The sequence below is a fragment of the Dasypus novemcinctus genome, chromosome 30, assembly GCF_030445035.2.
Source record: "Dasypus novemcinctus isolate mDasNov1 chromosome 30, mDasNov1.1.hap2, whole genome shotgun sequence".
Classification (NCBI taxonomy): Eukaryota; Metazoa; Chordata; class Mammalia; order Cingulata; family Dasypodidae; genus Dasypus; species Dasypus novemcinctus.
The window spans coordinates 35395459-35403041 of NC_080702.1; positions in this window are offsets into that span (position 1 = coordinate 35395459).

The window sequence follows — 7583 nt, forward strand, 5'->3', positions numbered from 1 at the left end:
TCTGAGAAGGTGATCTAATAGTGAGGGGAAAGGAAGATGGCAGCATTAGGGAAAGACCCTAAGACCAGGACCTTCTCTTTCAATTATGTTACTCCCAAATTTTCTTCTATTGGAAACGCAACTCTTGGAAGTGGAGGAAGAAATCATGACTCCTGTGTTTGAAATATACTCGCTTAGACACTGGCTATATTATAGTGCATTGTGAGGTATGGACTCTATTATTGCTTTCTACTGTGTCTTGGTTTAAATGATATATGCTGGACCTGAAGGTGTTTATTCTCATTTCCCTATTCTGTGCAGTTTATCTTCAATCAACAGTGTTTATTGTTTCTAAACTTCTAATAATAGGTTCCCAAAATAATTATTCTACTCACACAACGTAATACAACCGAATAGAACGGAGCTCACTCAAAATGAGTCTTCTCCTCCATCTATATCAAATACATTTCATGGTTTTCAGAAAGCAATTGAATCTTCCACTTCTCCAGGAAAAATACTAGTATTTACCTCTGTAAATATCCTCAAACCAAATTATGGAAGTTTCTTTAACTTAAATCTCTCTTTTAGGTCCCCTCTTAAAGTTTTTCCTTACATGAAATCCTAAACTGCACTTAAGTTTCACAGATAGCAGACAATTTGGTGATTTTTTTTGTGGACATTTATAGATTCTTCAGGAATAAATTTAGATTTCCATGATAACGAATTCATACTCTCAGTTCACAGTGAATCGATATTGTTTCCACATATTTTAGGGTCCTGGGGAAGAGCAAAATTTAATTGACAAAACTAGGGATTTTTTTCTTTTTTTCTGAGAGAAAATTATGATATGCAGGAATGAGGGTGTAAATAAGATCTAGGAGATCATAGAATAGATGAAACAGTCTCCATCACTCACTCATGACATGTTAAAAAAAATGTTTTTAAGAATTAATGTACCAGCTAGGTATATTAGTAAGGAAACAGAGCACGTTCTAAGGAGATTTTGAAAGAAATACATTTACTCTCTCTCCTTAATTACACTGAACGTTAGGTAAGTTTGTCATCTACCTAAGCACCTATATGATATGGTGTGAAGTTTGTAGAGCAGTTTGGCTCTTTTATTTTTTCTGGTGTTTTCATTTTTATTTATTTTAAAAGATACTTAAATTACATAATATGTTACAGAGAATATATAGGGTGTTTCCATATGCCCCATTTCCCACACCTCCCACATTTTCCCACATTAGCAATTTTTTTTCATTTCTGTGGTGCATTCATTGCAATCCATAAACACATTTGGGAGCACTGCCACTAAGCATGGATTAAAGTTTACATTGAAGTTTACACTCTCTCCCACTCAATTCTGTAGGTTATGGCAAGATATATAATGGACTGTATCTGTCAGTTCAATGTCATTCAGGCCAACTCCCAAGTTCCCAAAATGCCCCTGTCTTACACCTGTTTATCTCTCTCCCTGCCCTTAGAATCTCCATTTCCACTGCCTCCACATCAATGATATTCCTTCCATTCTCTTTCTTAGCAGCCTTTTCTTTCTCTTTCTGGTTTGACTTCCTTTATTCCAGAAGAGCAGGAGCTAGCAGGTGTGCTGCCTATTAACCTATGCTTAATGCAAGAGCCTCCTACTACTTGACTGAAGAAAAAGGGGATAATTGTGGAGCCAACCATTTCAGAGGAGTCTTCTTGAGTATACAGCATTCCTGATGACAACAGAAGTATTCACTTTCTTAGGTGGCCTGTTTTCTAGTATTTTTCATGCTTCTAGTTACTTGAAAGGCATAACTCTAGAGTCTACAATAATATGAGTGTTCATGCTTACTCTATTTTTTCTCAAAATTCTTAAAAAATACTTACTGCTTTTTAAGAGATTTCTGCTAAAAGAAAATAAACTATACAGGTAAAGAGATTTCCTCTTGATGAAAATAATCCATATAGGTAAACTTTTTGTAAAAGAATTGATTGCAAAAGGACCTTTTTGCAAGATGGAAATCTGGGAATTGTTATACCACATTGATGGGAGTGAGAACATCAATGACACAATTTCCAGAGTGTAAATATATAACACTAGTATATGTGTAGCTTAGAAAAATATGATTCACTATATATTTTTCCATGGGAATAAAAACCCTCTATTTGATTAAATAAAAATGGTAAACTGCATCAGAAAAAGTTTTAAGTCTAAAGACACAATTATTCTGTTTTACATCAGCAGTATTGGATAGATCATCTCCTTGCTACCTTCTCCATTCTTCTCTGTGGACAAGAGTAATGTAACCAGTATCCTATTAACTAAAACAGGAGTTTTTGAAAATTTTTCCATTGGTTCTTGACCTGTTCATTGCCCGTGAAGCATTCAGACTGCAGTATAAAATTTAAGTCTGCAAAGTAAAAGCCAAAATGGAGAAAAACAAAGGAAACCTCACTCTCCCCAAAAAACAAAAAGAACCTCATTTTTCATAAGGGCCAGGGAAACAATTCTTCACTACTTTCACCTTTCCACCAAATTGATCAGACGCATATTGTCACTGCCTTGCCTAGTTTAAAAATTGGCAAGAGGGTGCTGACACCGTAGATGGTCCTGCAACATGGTTTCCGTAGCCAGGGGCATCAATCTGGTGGTGCATATTCCTCACCTCATGTCTCCCTTAAACAAATTAAAATGCAAGATGTCTAACATAATCATTCTATACTGATTTTTTTAAGAATATAAAAGGTGCTGACTTTTATTTATTTATTTTTATTTATTTTTAGTTCTCTTTTTTAAAATATAGATCATAAAAATGTTACATTAAAAAATATGAGGTTCCCATATAACCCACACCCGACCCTGCCCCACTCTTCCCACACCAACAACCTCTTTCATCATTGTGGCACACTCATTGCATTTGGTGAATAAATTTTGGAGTAATGTTGCACTGCATGGATTATAGTTTTCATTGTAGTTTACACTTACTACCAGTACATTCAGTAGGTTTTGGCAGGATATATAATGCCCAACATCTTTACCTGCAATAACATTTAAGATAGCTCCAAAGTTCCAAAAATGTCCCCACATTACATCCCTTCTTCCTTTTCCCTGCCCTCAGCAACTACCATGGACAATTTCTCCACATCAGTGCTACAATTTCTTTCATTACTGGTCACAGTAGGTCTATGGAATACCAGTAAGTCCAGTCTAACCCATCATTTATTTTTTCATTTGATGGACCTTGGGATGGTGATGTCCACTCCATCTCTAAATTTAGAGGGGACTTAGATCCCTCATGGTTAGTAGATGTGATTCTCTTGTTTGCAGTTGTAGGCACTCTTGGTTCCCTCGTATGGTGGTTTACAATAACCTCTAAAGACAGTGCTCTGGAAAGATTTTGACAAACTCACTAGTTTATATGATAAATGATTTTGCTGGGAATCATAACTTAAGGAGATTGGAGTGTGATGGGGCTTTTACTTGAACAAAAGAATCTTTCAGAAAGAAAAGACTGGTGAAGTTTTTTAAATCTCAAATTATGGTAAAATCAAAATGCAGAAATTTTATGAGACTGCATGAGTGAAATAGCATTCCATGACAATTGCAGCTCTGGTGTAGGTATGACTCAAAAACAGATTTGAGCATGTGAGTTAATAAATAATATAATAAGAATGAATTCACAGCTTTCTTAAAGAATGTGAAGTGAATAAAAAGATTAAAACATTTTTTTATCCCCCACCACTGATCCCTTGCACCAGTGACTTTCCCCTGCTATATTTCTGAAAATAAAATTCACTCCATTATAGTTTCAAACACAGACCTAAAATCCCTAGAGTTCATCTGCTATTTCCTCTAACACTCACCACACCCCCATGGATAGTTCAGCCAACCACCCACCCTGATCACGCCCACATTCCAGAACCATCAACACCCCTCAAGTTCCTGTACCACTATCACCCCCATCCACTGCCAAACCATCCCTTACAACGGTTTTGCCCATTGTGAGCATCAAATCACCACACTCTTCTCCCTTTATGTCAACTGATAACCTATTTGCAAGACTCTAGCTTTGTATGTCTGTTCAAAATGTATGCCACAATCTTGAGAATTTTAGCATGGTAATGCCCACGCTGCTTCCAGATGAGTGGAGTTATATCAGTGAAGTCATGCAATATTTGTCCTATAGTTTCTGGCTTACTTCAGTGAATCTTCAAGATTCTTCCATGCTGTTTCATATTTCGATACTTCATTCCTTCTTTCAGCTGAGTAATATTCCATTGTATGCTTATATCACAGTGTGCTTATCCATTTATCCATTAATGTACAATTTGTTGCTTCCAAATTTGGCAATAATGAATCAGTCTTTTATAAACCTTGGTGTGCTTATATCTGTTTGTGTCCCTGCTTTCAATTCTTCCACCTATATACTCAATGTGGGACTGCTGGAACAAATGCCAATTTTATACCTACCTTCCTGAGTAACTGACACACCATCTTCCTAAGTGGCTGAAATTATTCTACAATGCCATCAATAATAGAGGAGGAGACTCTTTCCTCCACATCTTCCCCAACACTTAGAGTTTTTTAGGTTATTTTTGTTAATAACCACCAGCCCAATAGATGTAAGATGATATCTCATTGTGGTTTTGGTTTACATTTTCCTTTTTAGATCTAGGTAGTGATGTTGGGCATCTTTTCATGTACTTTTTAAGCTTTTGTGTTTCCACTTTGGAAAAGTTTCTAGTGAAATCTCTTGCCCTTTTTTTTTAATTGTTCATCTTTCCATTTTTAAGATGTAGGATTTCTTTTTAAGTGAAGGGTGTTAGGACTTTACCAAAGAAATGTTTCAGAAACATTTTCTACCATTCATATTCTCCTTTTCCACTTTCTTAACAAAATTCTTTGAAGCACAAAATATTTTAATTTTGAAGAAGACTCAATTATCTCTTTTTTCTTTCATTGCTTCTGATTTGGGTGCAAATTTTATAGAATCATTTCCTTCTACACAATCTGGTATATTCACATTCTTGTGTATTCATCACTTCAATCATTATTAGAGAATTTTTAATCATTTCAATATTTATAATAATGAACAAAAATCAGACAAATAACTCATATCCTCCAAATCGCTCGATGCTTCCCCTATGGTACAAGGCTACTATTCTCTTTCTATTTCACTAGCTTATTTATATTTATATTTTGTATAAACCATCTTATATATGCAGTAATACCCATATTCATATTTCACATAAGATTACATGGTGTTATATATTTCTATGTTATAATTTTTAAAAATTTTCTTCTAGTAATATAAATCTCCTTACACTTTCTCTTTAAATCACTGCCATGCCCCTATAATACCTCTGCTAATAACGATTTCTATTCTTGCATGAATCACATATCCTGCCTGGCAATTTATTTTTGGTAAATGTTTTTGTATATACATTGGGTAACATATAGTCTTTTCCTTTCTTTTTTTTTTAAGATTTATTTTTAATTTATTTCTCTCCACTTTTTATGCCCCCCCCCCCGCCGAGTTGCCTGTTTTCTATGTCCATTTGGTGTGTGTTCTTCTGTGTCTGTTTTTATTCTTGTCAGCAGTACTGGGAATCTGTGTCTCTTTTTGCTGAGTCATCTTGCTGCATCAGCTCTCCATGTGTGTGGCCCCATTCCTGTGCAGCCTGTGCTTTTCTTTTGCGGGGCAGCTTTCTTTACAGGGTGCACTCCTTGTGCGTGGAGCTCCCCTATGTGGGGGACACCTCTGTATGTCATGGCACTCCTTGCATGCATCAGCATTGCACATGGGCCAACGAATGGTACTGGGAAAGCTGGATGTACAAAGATTCATCAAAGATGAATGACCATAACCACCTATTTTAGACCACATACAAAAAATAAATTCAAATTGTATCAAGTGCCTGAATATAGGAGTTAAGCTATAAAACTCTTTGAGGATGACTTAGGGAAACATCTTCATAAACTGAGACTTGGCTATATATTCTGGAATACGATTACAAAAGCATAAGCAACAAAATGACTAATATATTAATATTATTTCCTCAGAGATATTCATCAAATTAAATTATAAAGAGAGTCAAAAGGCAATCAACAGAAGGGGAGAAAATAGCTTCAAAAGACATAGCAGATGAGGGCGTAATATAAAGAATATATAAATAATGTGTATATTGCCATCACTAAAAGATAAACAATCAAAATAAAAATTTGCCAGTGAACTTGAAGTGACGTTTCTCTAAAGAAGGTATATAAATGGGTATTAAACACATGAAAAGATGCTCTACATAATTAATCATTAGGGAAAAGCAAATTAAAGGTACAATGAAACAACTTCTAGCCCACCAGAAGGGCTATTATAATAAATTCAGGAAAAGAACAAGTGTTGTGGATTATGAAAAAAAAAATGTAATTCTAGAGAATTATTAATGTGGATGTAAAGTGGTGTAGCTAGTTTGGACAATAATAGTTCACTTCCTTAAATATCTGTCTTTCAGTACATTTGACTACATCCATGATTCTTCCCCCAGTCTTCCTGACTGGGATATGGATTCAGTGCCTAGAGGTTCAGCCCATATTCTGCGATCATGAGAATGAAAACCATAAAATTAATAAATGACTACTGACACCCTAGTCATTTCATTGAGCTGTTGTCCTAATTCTGGGCTCCCTATCTCTAGACTTGTGATTTGTGCGTAAATAAAGTCTTAATTTCTGAAAGACATTATTTTGTATAGGCTTTCTTTGCCTTGAAGCTAAATTCCATCCCCAACTAAATTCACTGATCATGACGCATTATAGAAGAATTTAACCTGTATCATACATAAAAGAGCTACAAAGGGATCAGAATAGTTACATTCCCTGCAAACCATATGATAATAGATGCATTTACTGGATATTATTCTTTCATGACTGCTCCACTCTAAGAAATTCTTTAAAATCATAATACTTCCACAGAAAAACGCATAGTATAGAAGAAAACTCAAACACATATAGGAAAAGCTCAGGAAGAAATGTGAACATTATTTCCATAAGAAATGAGTAATTGGTCATGAAATTTAGGTTGAACTACAAGAAAATTTGCCAGAGTTACTGTGGGACTACTTCACACCATCTCTGCTGGCAACACTGAAGTGTCCACTCCCTACTGTCTCTACTCAATCCCTATTTCTGTTTAATACTTGCATTTAGGAAAGGACCAAGTCCTACCAGAAAAAAAGGACCAAATATTTCAAAACTATTTCATTTTTTCAATTCCTAATTCTTTTTTGTCTATTTCTGTGTGAAACATCACCTCTTCCTGGTAGGATCCAACATCCCCAGTTACCACTAGCAGAGTGGAGATATTAATTCATATAGTAATGAGCACCTTAGTCAAATGAGACAATATATGCTTGAGAACAGGCTGGTAGCAGGGAAACTATAAGTACAGTGCTTTGGTAATCAGTGACCCAAACATGAGTTCCTATGATAGAACAGGGAATCTTGGGGAAAATAAAAAGCTGATATTTGGCTGCTGGGGGTAGGGAGTGGGAAGAAGAGATGTGATGTGGGGGCATTTTCAGTAAAGTCACAGATTATTGATCAATCAGTAGGATTTCTGTAC